Below are 22,969 nucleotides of genomic sequence, written 5' to 3' on the forward strand. Positions count from 1 at the left end.
ATATACTACCATCTGGACTGGTGTTATTAGGGATATACGTACAACATTGTTCACCGAACATCTTGCAGACGCCCCCCTGACTAGCAAGAAGCATATCCTAAGCAAGTCTATTCTGTATAAGACAGCCACAAATTGTCCCTACCATCAAAACCAGTCTCAGTGCCTAATTGATCAATAGTTGAATAGTCTAACATTAATTACCTGAATGGGATTTTTAACCCAGTAGTAACAGGTTCGGTCCAGGGGTGGTAGAGGAGTGTGTCTGGCCCTGGTTCGTCTGGGACCTCTGGTTTTGGCAGTACCTTAATAGAAAACACACCCATCGTGTCTGACACGGTCCTTTGTAGTCAGAGGGTGTAAGTGCCTGCATCAGAGAGCTTAATAGTTTTGATGGTTAGTAGGATTTCATCACCTTTACAAAGTTCAACAGTGCTCCCAGGTTTCCCCCATATCATGGAAAACCTATCCACCTTTGTGGGATCCCCTATGCTATAAGGATATCCTCTTCTCCAGTCCCAGAACTATCCCAAGTTGGTTATCATGTAATCCCCATACGGACACCCTCCCCCATTACACAGGTAATGTCCCCCGTCTTTTGACACTCCTGTACACGGGTGTTAAAACCAAACAAAAATATCTCAATTTCTTCCCTGCCCTGTTGGCTCAAAATATGTTATCTTCCCCTATTTATTCTCAATGATGAATATGACTTTCTCTCTGTTACAATACCAAATCACTAATAGCCCATTCAACAACTTCACAGCTAATTGTTATAAGACGGAATCCTGAACCACTTTCTCATTTGCGGTTCAGACAGTTATTCTAACCCCTCAACCAAAACTGCTTCATTTCTAATGAATTTACCTTAAAACTAGTAACTCAATATGACCCCATTCATTATACAAATGACTCTCCCCTGAGGCTGATCAGACCTCAGAAGCCAGTCATGACAAGGTCAAAAGGTCATACCATATTAGACATAAAGAACCCTTTATCCTTAAAATCTAAATTCACTTGTATAATTTAAAACTCATAAAATAAAAACTCATAAAGTTCCATATTTGAGCGTGCCTCTTTAAAATACCTTTGCACCAAAACAAATAGTCCTAACAAATGTTTTATGCGTATATATTTGCAAACCTTAATGATTAATCAAAACTTCCAGGCCTTTCCAATTTGGTCGTTTATGGCCTCATTCTCCCCAAGATTATAATCCCAGATATTTAATAAAAATATAACGTATTTTCCCTTGGCTCCTTCAATTTACATTTACATCTCAATACAACAACACACCATCCTCAAGGAAAAACAACTTGCCCCTGTTACGTATGTCTACGTATCAAGGGAAAAGCTCAATTGACCAAATTCAACCTAGCTACTTTCCCGAAACATATACAATTATGTTTTACTATAGAGGTTGCTTTTCACCATTAATACCCTGACACTGTTCCACATAATGGAAACAGTGCTCAAATTAACTGGTGTTACTTAAACAATCAAACCAAGAATCAATAACCATCAGAATCTATTCTCACGATGTTTTACGATTCAGACATTCAATTTCCCTTTCTCATGGCCTAATTACAGTCCAAATAAACGCCACAAATCAATGATACCCACCTAGCGAATCAGCTGCTAGTTTTTAGCATCTTTCCTGACGACTTACATACTCCTTTTAAAAATGTATTTCGACATTTTTATCAACTTCTGAAAAGTGACTCAACAATAATGCACGCATTTTCCTTCTAAAAGACACGAACCATTTTCTCCGTTACCCCCAGTCACGACATCATTTCCGTGGCGACGGAAGCCTCGCGAGTGATGTCATCAACAAGCGCTCAACCTTGACTCATATCGCAACGATTTTCAACTCATTGTAAATAATGGTTGGCTGTCTGCAACAACAGTATTTCGGGTTCGATAAACCAAACCTAATTTATCACATCTGTTGAATCCTGAATTAGAGTCTACAACATCAATCAACATCTCTCAATTCGCTAATTTTCTAAAAACATTTCGATGGGCATAATGGGCATGAATTATAGTTGTCTCTTTGTTATCATTTAGAATCCATTTTGCTCTAAGTACCTGTCTCGTCTTTGACTTAGTATTTTAATTACAACTCTATTCCCAATACGTTATTCACTTGTCTAATTACAAACTCAGACTAGCATTAGTGAGTGTACGCCTTTAAAATGCCTTGTCTCTGGGAACAGGGAAATCCCCCACTTTTACTCCTACAACGACACCCAATAATTCTGATGATCCCTCCACATCGTTCGTTTTAAATCTCTTGATGTATCATGTAACTTATTTTTCTATCTTCGACTTGTCATACACTCAAACCACTGTGATTACCGTGCACTGTCCCTTTTAAGATAAGACATTTTATTTGTTCCCCGCAATGAGAACGGAATTCAGATCATTTTTAGAATACGTTACTTTTTGTTCAAATTCACTGGCGTTACCTTAACCAAAAATCAATACTCGGAAAAACAATCACAACTTTTTACGATTAAACTATTCTTACCTAATTTATAGTCCAAAGCGTTACACTATATAGCCCCATTTGAGTGTCTAGCAATTCCGTTGCTGGCTATAGCCACAAATCTGCCCGCCTTTGTAAAATATATATTCCCTATTCAGATTGAGTTCAGTTTTAAATTCTAATCATCAGAGTAAACCCAACCGAACTTCTCAACTTACTATACCCTAACATTTAAACGCCCCATGTTTTTGTGTTCAACTTCTCATATCCCAAATAGCCCGAAATTATCGTATCTCTCCGTTATCCCCTATTTAACTTTAGGTAACTCTCTCTTCTATGATACATTTATTTGAATACGACTCCCATCTCAATACATTATTCCACCAGATCATTTTGGGCGAAATAGCGTTTTACATCGAAATTGTCCATTATTTTTAATGACTTCTTTTATCAATTCTATCTAGAACACATAATATCCGTTCAGTTATATCTTTTGCAAACACTGGCGACCGTATTTTTCAGGCAAAACATGCAAATAGGTCAATTACGATCTAAAATCAATTTTAGTTAAATGCCTCGGCCGGGAACCGAACCGTGGATTATCGTTGGTGAGACTGTTGCGCTCGCCACTATACTAGCCGCTATGAATTTGACTGAGACTCTCCGCAAATATACCCATTTTCACAAATTGCAATGCCTTTAATGTATGTCGTTAGCTGTATTACTTTGCTCATGCGTCATGCAAACGAATTGTAAAATATACAATACTGTAGTTTGTTACTGTTTCTAGTGTAATATGCTTTGTTATTCTACATAGATGGTTATACATTATTAGAGTAATGAAAGGAGCAATTACCATATGGTTAACAATTAGCTATATGGTTTGGCATCATGCCAGATGCATGGTACCTTAGCGCGTGCTTTGTATTTATGCAACTTCAAATGTTTAATGTACAGCTACAGTATGTCGGTGTGAATTGAACACTAAAGTATATTCTTTTCTGTATTTTGCAGTTTCACAACATAAACGTTTTCAATATATTCATTTAAGAAAAGTCACGCCATGGGAGTTTTATTGAAGACTTAGTTGTTAGCTATCTGTCTAGTTTTGCATGGGAACGCAACTCAAGGGCAGAATAATACCCATTAAAAACTAGCGGTCAAACAGGAAAATGGTTCCAATCATTTTTCCACCCTTCATGTTCCCGACAGGGGATTTAAAAAAAAATTAAAATAAGGGCTGTGTTTCTTGTCGGCTTACCCTGGAGTGGTAAACTATTTGAATCATTATGGACCTCAGACCACACGTAGCAGGAATGCATTCAGAGCGCCCAAGCTAGCCACACATGCAGAGTGCATTACGCGACTAAAAAAGGTAAGTCTGAATACCAAATACTGAGAAGTGCGAAGGAAAAGCATGAATTCCGAAATTGGGACCGAGCCCTAAGTGATTAGGCTGACTGTCCAATTTGTTAAAAAGTGTTTCCGCCCGGTCTCTACCGGGGACCTTTCGCGTGTAAGGTGAACGTGATAACCACTACACTACAGAAACCTGATGAGTGAAATACCAAGGGTGTGGCTGCTTTGGCTGGGTGGGGCATTTATCAATCTCAGAAACTATTGAAAATCAGAAATTACTTAGTCCATTAATTAAGCAATAAGGCTTGAGAAGCCGGGAATTATGAGGTATTTTTAAAATATTTGTTTTATTAATAAAAACTATATGTTATCGCTTTGTCATTATGGGGTATTGTGTGTAGATAGATTTTATTTTATTTCATCCATTTTAGTATAAGTCTGTAACGTAACAAAATGTGGAAAAAAGTAAGGGGCCTGAAAACTTTCCGAATGCACTGTACCTATGCAGGCTAGCTTCTTTTCCTTTGCTAGCCAGCCAACTAAATCTATCACACAATCACATCAAGCAGCTGAAATGACAGAAAACGATCTACATTTTTGTTTGTTTTACCTTGGATTATATTGCCATTTCGTTGGATATATCCATTACAATGACCCAGATAAATGCATTTGCCTGGCTCAGAGAAGCTGTCAGTCTGTTCACATTCATACAGATCGCACGGTGGAGGTCCCCAAAAAAACGGCAACATTGATCCACAGGTCGGAGAGGTAGACAGCAAGGTTTAGATAAACCACAACTGTTTCAAACCAAATGCTAGCCTCTGGGCATTGGGAAATATTGTCTATGACCTTTCGCGTGTGAGGCGAAGGTGATAACCACTACACTACTGAAACTACAATACAAAAAGAGGAAGTCGTGGAAAATATTAGGAATGCCCACAAGTCTACCTCACATAATATCCCAAAGTGAGTACCACAGAAAGAGCCATAATACCCATTAAAGACTACCGGTCATACAGGAAAATGGTTCCAATCATTTTTCCACCCTTCATGTTCCCCACAGGGGATTTTAAAAACACTTAAAATAAGGGCTGTGTTTCTTGTCGGCTTACCCTGGAGTGGTGAACTATTTGAATCGTTATGGACCTCAGACCACACGTAGCAGGAATATATTCAGAGCGCACAAGCTAGCCACACATGCAGAGTGCGTTACGCGACTGAAAAAGGTAAGTCTGAATACCAAATACTGAGCAGTGCGAAGGAAAAGCATGAATTCCGAAATTGGAACTGAGCCCTAAGTGAATAGGCTTACTGTCCAATTTGTTAAAAATTGTTTCCGCCAGGTCTCGAAACAGGGACCTTTCGCGTGTTAGGCGAACGTGAAAACCACTACACTACGGAAACCTGATGAGTGGAATACTAAGGGTGTAGCTGACTTTGGCTGGGTGGGACATTTATCGCTCTAAGAACCTATTGAAAATCTGAAATTACTTAGTCCATTAATTAAGGTATGTAAGGGAAGACCCCCCTGTATTGGACAAAAATGAATGGCAAGTCATTGGCATCGGACAAACCATATACACATTGTCCAATACCACCCAATTCGGCGTTGATTCATGCAAAGTATATTGCAAATGCCATATGGCAATTGCCAGTTGTAACACTTTAAAAATTCAACAGGTGGCGAATCCGCTCCACCTTGGTTTTTCATATTGGATATGTAACCCAAGTTAACGCCCAAAAGCAAAATTTTGAAAAAATGAATTTTTTGTAAAAAACTTATCACCCCTTAAAAAAGTGCTTCTGGACCGTTTTTCGAAATTCTTTCGATTTTTTTGTCAATTACACATGTGTAAGAACTGTATGAATACACTTTTGTCCAATTATATTATCTTTTTATTTTTTTTATTTTTTTACATGCGCATAAGGAATATGTTTTGTCCAATTTCAATATGATTTCATATGAAGTCAAAAGTCAAAAATGTCAAAATTTTGTAAAAAAACTTCACACACCCTTAAAAAGTGCTTTCTGGACCGTTTTTTGAAATTCTTTCAAATTTTGTGTCAATAAGAACTGTATCAACATACTTTAGTTGTATTTTAATATCATTTAAAAAAAAAATAAATTTTTACTTGTGCATAAGGAATATGATTTGTCCATTTACAATATGATTTCATAGGAAGTCAAAAGTCAAAGTCAAAAGTCACTTTTTTTGGGGGCCAAATGCCATATGAAATTTGACATGCTCAAAAATGCAAAATTGACTGGCCTGATGAACACAGGATGGCCGAGCAGTGATAGTTGTACCTTTCCATCACTCGTTGTATTGATTTCATCATGTCCATTAGGTGATGTTTTTTCACTATAGAATCATATTGCAAATGCACGTGCATTTGCAATATGGTTCAATTGGCATTTACCATATGAAATTTGAAATGCTCAAAAATGCAAAATTGACTGGCCTGATGAACACAGGATGGCCGAGCAGTGATAGTTGTACCTTTCCATCACTCGTTGTGTTGATTTCATCATGTCCATTTGTTTATGTTTTCTCACTTTTGCAAAGTCACTGTGCATTAGCAATATGGTTCAATGGGCATGTACCATCACGATTTTGTCATGCTATAAAAATCCTGCAGGAATGCAAAATTGACTGGCCTGATGAACACAGGATGGCCTGGCAGTGATAGTTGCTCCTTTCCATCGCTCGTTGTGTTGACTTCATCATGTCCATTTTGTGATGTTTTTCACTGTTGAATCATATTGCAAGTGCGCGTGCATTTGCAATATGGTTCAATTGGCATTTACCATATGAAATTTGACATGCTCAAAAATGCAAAATTGACTGGCCTGATGAACACAGGATGGTCGAGCAGTGATAGTTGTACCTTTCCATCACTCGTTGTGTTGATTTCATCATGTCCATTTGTTTATGTTTTCTCACTTTTGCAAAGTCACTGTGCATTTGCAATATGGTTCAATGGGCAGGTACCATCACGAATTTGTCATGTTATAAAAATCCTGCAGGAATGTGAAATTGACTGGCCCGATGAACTCGGGATGGCTGGGCAGTGATTCTGGTTCATCTCAATGGCTCGTTAGGGTTGATTTCAGAATGTCACTTTTGGTGATGGTACCTCACTGTTTAAACATATTGCAAATGGACAAGAGTCACCAGCAAGTCACCGTCCATCAGTCAATTAGATATCATTCTGACACCAAACTGATACAAATTGACACTAACCCCACTTTTTCCAACTTGTTTAGTAGCCAACTATCACATACTTCAGAGCTGGCCCAAAATTCACAACGCCTTCGGTTCAAACCATAAAAAAAACATAAAACACATAGTTACGTTCTAGCTGCGGGTTCATTTCTTATGTTACGTGTAGGCCTAGCTGAGACGACCCCGAATCCCAAGTTTCGGCTCGATCGGTCATTTGGTGTCCGAGCAAAACCCTAATTGGTGCTGAAAATAAACTTTTTTCTATGACTTGCTACGGGGTCCTTGAAAGAGCTATCGGACCGAAACGTTGGGGTCTGTCTATATGGACCGAGACGGTCGCAATGCACCTAGTCTTGTGTCTCTGAGACATTTCTAAATGTCGCCATTTTCGTAATGGTCCAAATGAATTGAAGTCATTGCAAATGTATGAAGCTGTTTCTCAGTCCGAGAACCGTCTAGAGCCACGTAACTCACCACGCACTATCGACCTGAGGTCTAGAACAGGATTCTAAAGTTTCGGAACTCTAGGTCTGACGGTTCTTTAAAAGTTCCAACAAGGTTAACTAATGCAGGCAGTGTATGTCTCTACGCACCCCAATGGGTCCCTCCTTCCAAGCTGTGTGTGTGTGTGATTTAGTTTTCCTTTGAAATTTTTCTCATGGTCGCTGCGCTTAGACCGAGCGAGCTACGGTCAAGCGGGATATCTCGTTGAACTCGGCACGGCCTAGAGATTATGGTAATGCCATTGACTGCTCTCTGTGTCTTTAAGAACCGCACTTTTTAACTCCATCCTTGCTGTGTGTGCGTGTGAGAGCTTTTCTTTGACATCTATTGGGAGAAATGACTGATTTACAGTTTAGGAGGGTTAACTAGTCACACATATGAAGTTTTGGAGAGATATGACTTTTCTAACCCTTCAAAACAGACAGTGTGACCCAATTAAAGGCACTTCCGGTTGGCACAGGAAGCTATAAGTAAACACATGTCTTGATTGACATAGCCACTTACAGAATCCTGAGTTTTAAGTCTTTAAGTTAACAATTGACTGATCTACACAGGGTTGAATGCACTATGTCTATCAAACTGCAGGCAGTGTATGGATCAACACTGATAAGGTGATTTCAACCACTTCCGGTTGCTTCAGGAAGCTTAGAATTGGCACAGGTAGACCTCATAGTGGTCTGATGGACTGTCATAGAAGACAGGTTCATAAGGCATTCATAACCCACATAGGCTTCAGGTTGAATTTAGAAGTGCAGGCAATGTATTCCTATGGGGAGAGAAGTCAATGCAAACTCTTTGATGTAAACACCTTCTTTTAACTGTTAAGGGTTAATGCCACACGGTCAAGGTTAGGCTTTTTTGTGTTGATTTCAGAATGCCATTTTGGTGATGGTCCCTCTCCGTTTAAACATATTGCTAATGTACAAAAGTCAACTAGCAAGTCAGTGTCCATCAGTCAATTAGATGTCATTCTGACACCAAACTGATACCAATTGACACCAAACCCACTTTTTCCAACTCATTTAGAAGCCAACTATCACATATGTCAGAACAGGCCCATAATTCACAGCGCCTTTAGTTTAAAACATAATAAAAACGTAAAACACATAGTTACGTTCTAGCTGCGGGTCCAGGTCGGACATTATGTGAATAGGCATTGCAAATGTACGAGGGTTATTTCCTATGTGAGGGCGACCCCGAATCCCGAGATTCGGCTCGATAGGTCCTTCGGTGCCCGAGTAAAACCCTAATTGGTGCTGAAAATCCACTTTTTTCCATGCCTTGCTATTGGGTCCTTGAATGAGCTATCGGACAGAAACGTTGGGGTCCGTCTCTATGGGCTGAGCCGGTTTCAATGCACCTAGTCTTGTGTCTCTGAGACATTTCTAAATGTCGCCATTTTCGTAATGGTCAAAATGAATTGAAGGCATTGCAAATGTACGAGGCTATTTCTCGGTCCGAGAACCTTCTAGAGCCACCTAACTCACCACGCACTATCGACCCGAGGTCTAGAACAGGTTTCTAAAGTTTCGGAACTCTAGGTCTGACGGTTCTTTTTTAGCTCAAACAAAGCTAACTATTGGAGGCACTGTCTGTCTCTACAAACCCCAATACGTCCCTCCTTCCAAGTTGTGTGTCTGTGTGATTTAGTTTTCCTTTGAAATTTTATGGGAAAAATGACTGATTTACAGTTCATGGGGGTTGCCTAATCACACATATGAAGTTTTGGACAGATCTGACTTTTTTAACCCCTCGAAACAGCCCCCGAGACACCAATTATGGCACTTCCGGTTGGCACAGGATGCTATAAGTAAACCCATGTCTTGATTGACATAGAAACTTACAGAATCCTGAGTTTTAAGTCTTTAAGTTAAGAATTGACTGATCTACGATCTACACAGTGTTGAATGCAGTAATTTTCACCTTTGAAGGTTATGTAAATCAAAACTCCTTTTGGGTCAATTTAACCACTTCCGGTTGCTCCAGGAAGCTTAGAATCGACACAGGTAGACCTCATAGTGGTCTGATGGACTGTCATAGAAGACAGGTTAATTAGGCATTCATAACCCACATAGGCTTTAGGTTGAATTTAGAGGTGCAGGCAATGTATTCCTATGGGGAGAGAAGTCAATGCAAACTGTTTTGATGTAAACACCTTCTTTTAACTGTTAAGGGTTAATGCCACATGGTCAAGGTTAGGCTTGCACGGATCAGGAGGACCTTAGGAACGTACCTAAGGTCGAATTGTACTTCTCACCCTAACAGTTCTCTCACTGTCACCCAAAACAAATGACATTTAGGGCTAGGCTTAATTTTGGGCCTATTTTTTCTCATGGTCACTGTGCTTAGACCGAGCGAGCTACGGTCAAGCGGGGCATCTTGTTGAACTCGGCACGGCCTAGAGAATATGGAAATGCCATTGTAGGCTTTGTGTGTCTTTAAGCACCGCACTTTGTCACTCCATCCTTGCTGTGTGTGTGTTTCTGTGTGTGTGTGTGTGTGAGAGAGAGCTTTTCTTTGACATCTGTTGGGAGAAATGACTGACTTACAGTTTATGGGGGTTGCCTAATCACACATATGAAGTTTTGAAAAGATCTGACCTTTTTAACCCTTGGAAACTGCCACTGTGACACCATTTAAGGCACTTCCGGTTGGCACAGGAAGCTATAAATAAACTCATATCATGATTTGGGTATGCCTTTACAGAATCCTGAGTTTGAAGTCTTTACGTTAAGAACTGAGTTATTTACGGAGGGTTTAGCGAGTGTGTGTTATTTCAGAAAATCATAGAAAATCACAGAAATCTCGCAGAACTCCGCAGCACACTTTAAAAAGATTCGTAAGAACACCCTGCAACTGGATCTGTAACCGTTGAAAAAAAAACACCTATCCGATAACATCACCAACGTGTCGTTGTACGATTTCTCTTAAATGACGATAGATAAATGGCTTGTTCTTTTTTTATTGACACTGGAGGCTCCTTGACTTTGACGTGAAGTGGAAAAATAATTTCTCTATTTTCATTTTGGACCTTTAATCCCAGATAAATGGCCATAATTCAAAAACCGTTGAGGCCTAGACGCCATCTTGTTCGGGGCCAACTGCCCATTATGCCGCCCCTACGCTCACCGAGTTTCGGCTTCTAAATATTTTCAGTTTTCGAGATAAGGCCCCGTCGTGAATAGTGATGTTTTGTCCAATAGCAATATGATTGCTTATGCCCTCTTGTGGGAATTTCCGGGACAGCGGAAAAATGACCTAAATCTTATTATTTTTGTAAAACGGAAACCGAATGTTAGACAAAGTTCATTTGATGACTTCCTGGTAGGTCCGGCACTGCCGCTCGGCCCGACGCCGTCCGCGAATTTTACAAACGATTTCGGACGTCTAGTAAGGGACCGTACATTTGCAATATGGACTTTCTCACTAACCATACAGGTACTGCCGAAATCTTCCCTTAAGGTATGATAGGGATCACTCTGTAAATGTATTAAGCTGATAGAGGATCACTTTTGGCCAGTCAGAAGAAGTCTAACTATATACTCTGTCACAGGAGGGCTGCGCACCCCCTCTTCTGGACGTTCTGTCTAACCACATCCGACTTGTCCCTAACTTGGTTCTATCCTCACACAGAATTGTATTACAACATCTTTCTCATTCATTCGTTCAATTCCATTCATTCATTCAATACTTTTGTTTTTACCTAAAAACAAACCAGTCTCTCCATCTGGACTTAATTCACTTCCCACAACATAAGTCTAATTTGACCGGATGACAAGCATTCTCTAAAAACAAAACAGTCTATTACCTAACTTAATTCACTTCCTCAACATAAGCTGGTATTATCCTATATGGTTTTTCACTCATACCCCTCATTTTTTTACCTAAAAAACGACCTATAGTTTTATCCCCTAGTTTAATTCACTTCCTCTACATAAACAGGTATTATCCTATAGGATTTTTACGACATGACAAGACTACTGTCTAATCGGATCAGCTTGTCTTCATATCCTATTCATCCACCCCGTATTGATCTTTATTCTACGTTAGAGCAATATCGTGGCGCGACCTACTGATTTATAAACCCCCGTTTAGCCAGACGGAGCGTTTTATATTCGCAGGATTTCCTTTTTCAGTTGAACGTCGCACAATCAGGCTGGCGTTCTTCCTGTGTTTTAAATATTCGTCCGTTTCAGACCTCTTTCATAGAGCGGTAGCCACGAATATTTCCCTATCTACTTATCAAAAAAGTAGCCTACCCATACAGACCTTCTGGTAAATATTTTGAAGCGGTATCGCAGGATTTCCTTTTTCAGATGAACGTCGCACAATCAGACTAACGTTCTAAAATATTCACGTTCTTTCTGTATTCTAAATATTCACCCGTAACAGACCTTCATTTCAAAACGGTAGCCATGTGTATCTATTTACTAAATACCCATCTGTACAGACCTTTTCCTTGAAGCGGTAGCCATGAATATTTTATCTATCTTACTACTTATCTATTTTCTAAACATATAAACAGACGGCTGTAGCCCTGTGCCTGATTTCAACCACTCTGCCAGAGAGCGCTAAACACTCAGCTCACACAACAGTCCCCTGCGAATGACTAAACGAGGGGGGCCGTCCGAATCACGCACCCTACACCAGCGAAGTTCACAGCCCCCGCTTATTTATTTACCAAACATGCATATTCATTATACAATTCCCAAGCTTACACACATGCATGCAATTCATTGAATTCAAAAAGTTATTTCGTTTCTATAGTTTTTAGGAAATTTGAGAGAGAGAGACCTACTTTACGCTCCTCTTGCTGAGGCAGGATCTCCGAAACAATCTATGCAAACATAACTACAGTAAGTTCTTTGCTTACCTAGTCATAGTTAGGCGGCCACCAGTGTTTGCCAGATCGTTCAAAAGACCCCGCCATCAGACAGAACCGGTCTCTCATCACTCCTGGCAAGCTCGCCAAAATCTGTAGTGGCCAATCGATTCAAACATGACACGACCAGGAACTTTGAATTCAATGATAGACTTTTAATACACCCCCGTATCAGAAGCCGGAGAGCCCCGCAGGACCCACACCTTTTCCAGAGCCCTGGCTCCAGTATTTATCCACATATTGCATATGAGCCCATCCCATATGTAAATTACGTTACATCCCAATCTTTACGTCCTGCTTGTTCAGCCCAGTAACGCCCACATCTGCTTTCGGCCAGATTATATGATGTCAAGACCCTTCCTTTGACATAAAGATAATATACATCCCCCCTTCCTGTGGCCTGTGCCCAGACCCTGTAATTAACCCTATGTGTCCCTCTGCATGTGTCTTTCATCTCCTTTCGCTTTAGGGTGTTCAGCTGCCCTGTGATTGATGTCTGTAATCCATCAGTTGGTCATTTAGCTGACCCCCTCCTTTTTCTATCCCTTTGTTCCTTGTATGCCCAGCTGGTCTTAAGCGTCTATGTGTCTGCATTTTTAGTCTCCCCTACCTCCATGGCCTTTAACTGCTTCCTGCCCTATACAATAGAAAATGCATTTTACCAGAACAGGGAACGAACCCATGTGTACCTTTTCTCTTTTGTTATCAAATCATGTATATAATTCTCCCACATAACCAATGTCACCCACACTTTCAGAGGAGCAGCGTAGCACACACCATTGAGGCCCACAAACAAAGCTGTGGATAGTTTCATTGAAGCCAGTGCATAAAGAAAGAACAAATACAAATCTAAAACCCGGGATCGAACCAGGGACCTTTAGATCTTCAGTCTAGCGCTCTCCCAACTGAGCTATTTCGGAAAGTCACTCAACTTCTTCTGTGGCACCCTTCACAATTCACATGCATGTGACTCACAATTTTGACACTCAAAATGTACATCATAGCCAGTACGGGGATTGAACCCATGACCTTGGCATTATTAGCACCACACTCTAACCAATTGAGCTAATCAGCCATTTGTTATTTTGCTCAATTGTTGAAATACACTGAGCCTCTGCAAGTGCTGAGAGCAGCGTATCACACACTCTAACCAACTGAGCTAACCGGCCGCTGGCTACAGAGCACAATTGTTGAGATGCACCGAGCCTCTGCAAGTGCTGGAGCGCAAACTAACAAGTCAACCAACAGCATAGCCTGACAAGACTGGACACTCTTGGTTGCTCCTTGTGGCAATTCCAAACAGCTGGGGGATTTGATCAATTGGTATTGTGTTTGCTTAGCATGCTATAGGTAGTGGGATCGATGCCCGCATTCCCCAAAAACACATTTTTTTGTGGATCCAAGAAAGCTGCAGTTCACACTTCATGCAGCCTTGTCTTACGACAACCTACTGTCATGTAGCAATGACAAGCAACTTTAATGTAACACTGATGTCAAAATGTCAGATGAAAAAGCAAGACATTACTTACTTTCAGAGGAGCAGCGTAGCACACACCATTGAGGCCCACAAACAAAGCTGTGGATAGTTTCCTTGAAGCCAGAGCATAAAGAAAGAACAAATACAAATGCTAAAAACCGGGATCGAACCAGGGACCTTTAGATCTTCAGTCTAGCGCTCTCCCAACTGAGCTATTTCGGAAAATCACTGAAATTCTTCTGTGGCACCCTTGACAATTCACATGCATGTGACTCATAATTTTGACACTCAAAATGTACATAATAGCCAGTATGGGTATCGAACCCATGACCTTGGCGTTATTAGCAACACACTCTAACAAACTGAGCTAACCGGCAATTTGCTATTTTGCTCAATTGTTGAAATGCACCGAGCCTCTGCAAGTGCTGGCACGTCAACAAACAAGTCCACCAACAGCATAGCCTGACAAGACTGGACCCTCTTGGTTGCTTCTTGGGGAAATTCCAAACAGCTGGGAATTAGCTCAAATGCTTTGCACGCGTGAGGTAGTGGGATCGATGCCCACATCCTCCAAAAGCACATTGTTTTATGGATCCAAGAAAACTCCAGTTCACACTTCATGCAGCCTTGTCTTACGACAACCTACTGTCATGTAAACAATGACAAGAAACTGTCATGTAACAATGACAAGAAACTCTCATTTAACACTGATGTCACAATGTCAGATGAAAAAGCAAGACATTACTTACTTTCAGAGGAGCAGCGTAGCACACACCATTGAGGCCCACAAACAAAGCTGTGGAAAGTTTCCTTGAAGCCAGAGCATAAAGAAAGAACAAACACAGATGCCGAAACCCGGGATCGAACAAGGGACCTTTAAATCTTCAGTCTAACACTCTCCCAACTGAGCTATTCCAGCAATTCCCTCATCATAATTCTGTGGCACCCTTGACAATTCACATGCATGTGACTCATAATTTTGACACTAAAAATGTACATCATAGCCAGTACGGGGATCGATCCCATGACCTTGGCGTTATTAGCACCACACTCTACCCAACTGAGCTAACCGGCCACTTGCTATTTTGCTCAATTGTTAAAATGCACCGAGCCTCTGCAAGTGTTGGCACGTAAACTAACAAGTCCACCAACAGCATAGCCTGACAAGACTGGACCCTCTTGGTTGCTTCTTGCGGAAATTCCAAACGGCTGGGGAATTAGCTCAAATGCTTTGCACGCGTGAGGTAGTGGGATCGCTGCCCACATTCTCCAAATGAACATTGTGTCATGGATCCAAGAAAACTCCAGTTCACACTTCATGCAGCCTTGTCTTACGACAACCTACTGTCATGTAACAATGACAAGCAACTCTCATGTAACACTGATGTCACAATGTCAGATGAAAAATAAAGACATGACTTACTTTCAGAGAGCAGGGTATCACACACTCTAACCAACTGAGATGCACCGAGCCTCTGCAAGTGCTGGAGCGCAAACTAACAAGTCCACCAACAACATAGCCTGACAAGACTGGACACTCTTGGTCGCTCCTTGTGGCAATTCCAAACAGCTGGGGAATTTGATCAATTGGTATTGTGTTTGCTTAGCATGCTATAGGTAGTGGGATCGACGCCCGCATTCCCCAAAAACACATTTTTTTGTGGATCCAAGAAAGCTGCAGTTCACACTTCATGCAGCCTTGTCTTACGACAACCTACTGTCATGTAGCAATGACAAGCAACTTTAATGTAACACTGATGTCAAAATGTCAGATGAAAAAGCAAGACATTACTTACTTTTTATAGGAGCAGCGTAGCACACACCATTGAGGCCCACAAACAAAGCTGTGGAAAGTTTCCTTGAAGCCAGAGCATAAAGAAAGAAGAAATACAGATGCCGAAACCCAGAATTGAGCCAGGGACCTTTAGATCTTTGGTCTAACGCTCTCCCAACTGAGCTATTTCAGCAATTCACTCAAATTGATTCCGTGGCACCCTTGACAATTCACATGCATGTGACTCATAATATTGACACTCAATATGTACATAATAGCCAGTACGGGGATCGAACCCATGACATGAGCTCCGTAAACTAAATGGCGTTATTAAATAGTAAAATACTAAAAGAAAATAACAAACTGAGCTAACCGGCAATTTGCTGATTAATTGCTAAAAACACAATTGTTGAAAATGAGAAAGAGCCTCTGCAAATAGTAAATAGAGTGTATAATGCGATGGGAAAATAAATAGTGGCATGGAAACAAATGGACTCTCACCAATATAGCATGTAGCCTGACAAGACTGGACCCAATTCAATTTGGATTGCTTCTATAATTTAAATTACCCGGTAAACAGGATAAATAAAATAATGAATTTGAACACTCACATAAAAATGCTTTAATTTACCAGCGTGAGGTAGTGGGAAAATTAGTGTAAGATGCCCAATCCTCAAAAGCACATTGTTTTCTATGGAGTTTTCCAAGAAAAGTCCAGTTCAAACTGGTCATGCAGCCTTTATATGTGATGAAATACTTACTAGATCACGTTTTACCTAAACTTCTAGTAAGGTACATGTAATGTACAAATAGCCCCACTTGGAGTCGTTTTGTATTAAAATGGTGGTTTCATGGCGATTGAATGCGTGGAGGAAGTTAGTGTTAAAATGGAGAATAAACGTATATGAAGGATTGCAGAACGTGGTGAAGGTGGTTGAAAGAAGAGCAAATTGTAGTGTATGGGTGTTTCAATTTCTGACAGATGGCCGAGCAGGGAGGAATTGTACTTCTGTGCATGGCTGGAGCTTTTATTGCATGATGGGAAAAGTGAGGGGATTTTTAGCAGCTGTGTGATAATGTTGGCTTGCTGAGATGGCAAAATGTTAAGACATGTACATTTCTTTTCAGAAGAAAAGGGGTTACATTTTCAATGGTTTTTTCAATTCAGTTTTAGACTGGGTATGCAGAAGGATGGAAGTGCTTTTGAAAGTGTGGTTAAGATGTTTCTAAAGCTGCCCTGAATTTAAGAAAGTTTCTCGTGAAGACTGATCAACTTCAAGAAATTGTTGGAACAGGTGGGATTTAATTATAAAATGATTGAGCAATACCAGTCTCTATTCAAAGTGTACCATTACTTTGAAATTCCATTTATATCATTGGGAAAAGGATGAAGAGTTGTAATCTTGAATTGACTAGTTATTTAAATAAGTTTATTTTTATTTAACATGGGGTTATAGGAGAAAATATCAGTTCCCTGGGGTTATGGTCTTTGGGTAAATACAAAGTGTGCTTTGTTCTTTCTGCATATAAAATATAAAATGGAAAAATATGTTAACAAGGGATAACAGTTATGTCAAATAGTTAATTGAGGTAGGATTCTCTGCAAGGGTTATGTTGATAACTACATAATCTGTAGTTCATCTGAGAGATTGCCAGTAGAATAAGGGAGTTATAATGGATAATCACAACAAGTGCGTGTGAAACTTTACTCCACCCTACTGGCTGAATTAGTGAAGGACAACTGTGTCTGAGGACCTGTGAACTGTATCTGGAATGAGATGTGTCTGGGAGAAGAAAGACTAAAGGGGATTGGGGTAATGACCTTTTAGTATCAGGCCACTTATGACAGAAAAGCAGAGGCAAGGGGACGCATGACAAAATAGATGTTACTGGTACTAAAAGTTTTTAGTATAAAGTTAATTATTAAAGGGATGATGAACTAAATTGAATAGGTAAAATTTGAGTTAAAGTAAACACTAAGGACTGTTATCCTGAATATTGGATTGGACAATTTATAAACAACATTTAGTTATGTTTTGAATATGGGAAAACTCTGGAAACTAATCCTGAGACAGGTTGGTTGACAGAACTTGCAGAATATTAGAATAAGGGTTTTTGTTTCTTTTATTTTACAATATCATTGTAAATGGAGTGATACATTGGAATGACATAAGTAATTGAATAAAAAGTATAGTCTGTTGTGTGATAACACCCAAGGATGAAGAAGACATTACAAATAGTGGTAATTTATTGCAAATATGCAGTTATTATAATTTACTTTACTATTTTTCTTGTTTGGTAAATTTATTTCTGTTTTGAGGAAAATAAGAGTCTGAGGGGAGACTGATATAAACTGACTAAAAATGATTTGAGAATGTTTAAGTATGTATCAAACTATGGAAGGAAATTAGGAGTAGTGACGTATGTGTTATGGGTTAGAAAAACTGTAACTACATTGGGGATTCATATGAAGGTTATGATAACAAGGGGGGTGTTATTTCTAGAAACAATGTGTATTGATAGACAAGATAATTGACAGTTGGTCTTGTAAAGATATAAGGACAATTCTGAAATTAAATAGAGCATTACACATACCTAGATTATGGTAAAAGTAATGAGTAGGGACATTTTGAAGAAGCTTAGGACTTAGTTTTGTTAGGATTGGATATTCTTTCAACTGGAAGACACTTGACTGATTACATGATATTATTACAGCAGTTGCTGTAGGGACCATAATTTGGCTATCATTATGTATAACTATATCAATGGCAGGAGGCAAGGTATTTGAGACAGAATGTTTACATAACAGAATGTTTACATAAGGCTGTTATTTAAGAAAGTCTGTTGTCAGGAAATAACCCATGTGTTAGTTGTGTATGTTCCCAGGAAAAAAGCACAGTAAGATGCCAGATGGAACGGCATGGGCTGAATTCTGGAGACTGAGTGTACATCAAGATACACCAGGCTGGGGATATACTTCTTACAGTACCTGCAGTGGTAAAGATCGTCATGTCTCTCTTTGATGGGTGCATAAGTTTCACAAGAAGTAAGATCCAGCTGAATAATGGGTGAGCTTGAAAACACCATGACAGAGGACGTGAAACAAAACAAAAGAGAGAAAAATTCACTGTAGACATACTGGGCTGAGGTTGGGGGTTATTTGTTTTATTTGATAATGTATCATGTGAATAAGGATAGATATTAGGGTAATTGTATCTAAACCACATGTTGAAGGCTCGATGTGGAATCCCATTCAGTGTTGAATTAGTTCAAGAAGAAATAATGTTGATTAAGGTTATGCATATGCTTATCAGTTGATATAGAGCAAATAGGGAACTAAGTTTTAAAAAAAAATGACATGATTTGGGAACACCTCTCAGAACCTGTGGCCGAAAGGGGAAGACTGGATAAAAGCATGAGGAAGCTAATTAGGGCCTCTATTTTTGTGGAGTCCAGCAGAAACACATCCTGGAAGCATAGAGTCAGGTGAAGAGAGAGTGGGAATTGTCATGGTCTTAGATTTCAGTATTTATGAATACAGTCATGCATAACACATAACATTGTCAATACTGTTATGTTGTGTCTTTTGTTTTCTAAGTCTTTTGTTTAGGAAACCAGATGGAGAAGGGTTCTCCAGCTTCAGTTGGAATGTCAGTTTGTGTGATGAGTGATGGAAGTAAGAGAATGTATGGTGTAATCATAGAACAGAGGCCATAAGTCTTTAAGATGAATGCCCCACAGAAAGAAGGCAGAAACCTGAACCAGGACGAGAGGTTCCACATCGGATGATCCAAGGGACCAGAAGGACCTCTCTCAGTGATACCAGGAGATCCAGTCTACATCCGAGTGTTCCGGAGGAAGTGGGATCAGCCGAGTCCCGACGGAGAGAAGGACACACAGAGATGGGGACACAGAGGATGCTGATTCACCAGAGAGGACCCTTAGCAAAGAATTAAGAAATGGCAGACCAGATAAGCATCAGCTGAAGAAGCATCAGGGGGAAAATAGACTGAAAAGTAAAGAGACAAACGACCAAAGTCTCCTCAAGTATGGCCAGAAAGCCCAGAAGTGGGGGGGGTAACATGTCTGACTGATGATATACCTGTTGGGGCAGACCTCCTTGACAGAAGCCCTCTACAGTGGGACCCTGAGGTATCGCCAAAGAATGGGAACATCTCTTCCCTGAAATGGATGCCTTCCCAGATGGAAGCCAGGTTCGGCCTGAGGAGGGAACAACAGGAAGAAAGCGGAGGAGAAGCACCAACCAAGAGCAGAGGAGAAATCTGCAAGGAAGAACAGAAATCAAAAGAAATGGGGATTTCCCTACAATTGACTTTTCAGCTCTTACCTGTTTCCATACTTTTGGAATTAGGACCACGAAAGAACAGTGACAATGACAGAGTAAGAGCAACTGAGGACAATATCAATCAAGATAAATGATAAAAGCAGGAAGAGAAGAGAGGAACCTGTCGAACGAGGTAAAAGACAGGTTGTTGATGGGTTTAAGTTTCATGTTCCACCACAATTCTAACAGAACAGGGAACAGAGGACAGGTTATGTATGGAAGAAGAAACCTGTACCGGAGGGCCACTCTGTGGATGGAAGCATCATATAACAAAGGGAGAAGTTTTGGGGACCCCAAAGGATGGACCTGAGATTAACCAAATGTGTGGAAGGCTGGGAGTTTATCATGAACAAGATAACACCAGCAGAAGGTGAAGAATTTGAAATTGAAATAACAAGAAAAGGACTGAGTGAAGGAAACAGTTAAAATATGTTGAATTGGGTCCCTGTGCCAGCACCTGAACAAAAACAGCTGGTGACAACCACTGCATTACCACTGAGATGACACCAACTGGCAGACCACGGCAATCACAAAGACACCTGACACATCAGAGCCAAAGGATTCTTTAATGAGATTTGGAATTATTTTCAAACTCAAATGATCTTCTCATGACAAGAACATTGCCAAGATGACAGATATAGATGTATCAGACTCAGAATTGTTCAAAGACAAAGAAGAGGTGAAAAATGAATGGTACAAATGGGCTAAGTATACAGAAAAGCACAGAATGGACAATTGTATATGTGTAGAAATCACCTTTGTCAGTCTAAATGAACCAAACTGATCAATTCATTGTACAGGAAAGTATTCTATTCCTTTGTGTGACATAGAATGTAGGATTGCCCATGGGAGCACTAGAGGAAGAACCATGTTGAACGTGACTCTTGGGAGACAAGGATTGTGCTGATTATAACATTAAAACAATTAAATGGACCTTTGAGACAAGTACTGTGATTAAAGGAATATATGAATGTTTTTACAGCCATGATGGTATTGATGAATACACTGTAGAATGTGATACTATTTGGGTAATAGGGGTTCGTAGAAATACAGATAAAGGGTTGGTGGTCCAGAATTACAATAACTCAGGGCGCCATCTCTTGATGCAAAAATCAGGCCACAGGTATTGGGATAGTTTCTGGATGTGTGGAAATAACTGTTGAATGTACTGCCAGATGGATGGATGGGTCTTTGTACATTAGAGCAATTCAACAGGTAACCATTATTAAATCTGATGACTGGTTAATTCTAGAGTTAAGATGTATGAGAAAGATGCTGGGCCTTGATGCAATTGGACAGCCTAGAGGGGTGCAGGGAGTTCAAGGCAAGAGATGAAGTTAAATCTGGATTTGAACTATATTTTTGTGGATAACACCAAATAAGAACTTGGAGGGATTAATTATATATACTATAACCAACAGGATTCATTAACTATACTGACTGAACGGCGTAACAGGTACAGGCTACCAGTAAAATGTCTTGGCAAAATAGACAGGCTCTCAATTGGAGAGAAGGGTGGAGTGTGTTCTGTTTGGGGATGATTGTTGCACCTTTTCTCAATAACACTGCGCCTAATGGATCCTTTGCAATCGCTCTAAACTTAAAGGGTTACGAGCAGAGGTTAAGGCAAATGCTGGGGTTGACTCTCATGTTTGGGATTGTTGGATTAGCATTGGGGAAATGGGGAGCTATGGTTGCTTTGAATTATGCTGGGTGGGGATTGTTGGCTCTGGGTATTGTATTTTGTTGTGTTGTCCCTGGGTGAAATCACTTGTGATCCAGACAACCAGATGTTTGTGAGTAGCTGACCCTCCGTGATTTAAATCAACCAACACCATAGCTGACAAGACTGGACCCCTTGGTTGCCCCCTTGGTAATCCAAACTGCTGGGGAATGGAGTCAAATGCTCATGGGTTGGGATCATGCCTGACATTCCCAAAAACAGTCAACTTTTTTCATTCTGTAGTAAATGCAGAGGTGCTATGTAAGCTACTTTTGTTTACAGCCTTGTGTTTTGTATGTTTTGTTGAATGTTTTTATGGGTATATCCTGGTTTCTTTTAATTAAAAGTTAGTTTTGCCTTCTGAATATTAGTTGAATTCAAAAACATGTAGTAACAGTGGGATGTCCTTTAATTTGACCATGTCCTTAAAATTGCATTTTGTTGGAGAGGTTCTGAGGGGAGGATCAATGCTTAAATTTAGAATGATGTTGTGTAATTTTATTTGAATTGTTTTTTCATTTTCATAACTGAGAAACCAGTTTAGGCAAGGCTGTGCTTATGTTAGCATGCTTTCTTTTATTGTTTGTTTCTAACTAGATCTTTTACTCTTATGAAATACAAGAGATGTTTTGGCGAAGCTTGATTTTTGTTAGTCAACTGTTGATACATGTGCCCATATCTGCATTTGTGGTAGAATTATATACATGATTTGATAACAAAAGAGAAAAGGTAAAGTTACCATTCCTTGTTCTGGTAAAATGCATTTTTCTATTGTATAGCAGATTCAACCTCTTTTGATCCTTGTGGCCCAGCTGATCTGCCTATGTCTGCATTTTTAGTCTCACCTCCATGGCCTTTAACTGCTTCCTGCCTATACAATAGAAAATGCATTTTACCAGAACAGGGAACGAACCCATGTGTACCTTTTTCTCATCAAATCATGTAAGCTCCCACAAACAATGTCACCCCACTTTCAGACCAGCAGCGAGCCACACCGAGGCCCAAAGCTGTGGATAGTTTCCTTGAAGCCAGAGCATATGTACAAATGAAAACCCGATCGAACCAGGGACCTTTAGATCTTCAGTCTAACGCTCTCCCAACTGAGCTATTTCAGCAATCACTAAAATTGTGGCACCCTTGACAATTCACATGCATGTGACTCATAATTTTGACACTCAAAATGTACATAA

General features: G+C 40.0%; 7 non-coding genes across 7 annotated transcripts; all 7 read right to left on the bottom strand.

Annotated features, from left to right (window-relative positions):
• Positions 1–5,178: 5,178 nt before the first annotated feature.
• On the bottom strand, positions 5,179–5,251 carry trnav-aac (transfer RNA valine (anticodon AAC)). Its single transcript has one exon. It is a non-coding gene; the product is annotated as a tRNA-Val (tRNA).
• Positions 5,252–13,307: 8,056 nt separating this feature from the next.
• Positions 13,308–13,380, bottom strand: trnaf-gaa (transfer RNA phenylalanine (anticodon GAA)). The gene has a single exon. It is a non-coding gene; the product is annotated as a tRNA-Phe (tRNA).
• Positions 13,381–13,461: 81 nt separating this feature from the next.
• trnai-aau (transfer RNA isoleucine (anticodon AAU)) lies at positions 13,462–13,535 on the bottom strand. Its single transcript has one exon. It is a non-coding gene; the product is annotated as a tRNA-Ile (tRNA).
• A 551-nt stretch (positions 13,536–14,086) lies between these two features.
• trnaf-gaa (transfer RNA phenylalanine (anticodon GAA)) lies at positions 14,087–14,159 on the bottom strand. The gene has a single exon. It is a non-coding gene; the product is annotated as a tRNA-Phe (tRNA).
• Positions 14,160–14,783: 624 nt separating this feature from the next.
• Positions 14,784–14,856, bottom strand: trnaf-gaa (transfer RNA phenylalanine (anticodon GAA)). Its single transcript has one exon. It is a non-coding gene; the product is annotated as a tRNA-Phe (tRNA).
• Positions 14,857–14,938: 82 nt separating this feature from the next.
• Positions 14,939–15,012, bottom strand: trnai-aau (transfer RNA isoleucine (anticodon AAU)). The gene has a single exon. It is a non-coding gene; the product is annotated as a tRNA-Ile (tRNA).
• Positions 15,013–15,831: 819 nt separating this feature from the next.
• On the bottom strand, positions 15,832–15,904 carry trnaf-aaa (transfer RNA phenylalanine (anticodon AAA)). Its single transcript has one exon. It is a non-coding gene; the product is annotated as a tRNA-Phe (tRNA).
• Positions 15,905–22,969: the final 7,065 nt, after the last annotated feature.

The sequence above is a fragment of the Oncorhynchus nerka genome, unplaced genomic scaffold (assembly GCF_034236695.1).
Source record: "Oncorhynchus nerka isolate Pitt River unplaced genomic scaffold, Oner_Uvic_2.0 unplaced_scaffold_1191, whole genome shotgun sequence".
In the NCBI taxonomy this organism is placed as follows: Eukaryota; Metazoa; Chordata; class Actinopteri; order Salmoniformes; family Salmonidae; genus Oncorhynchus; species Oncorhynchus nerka.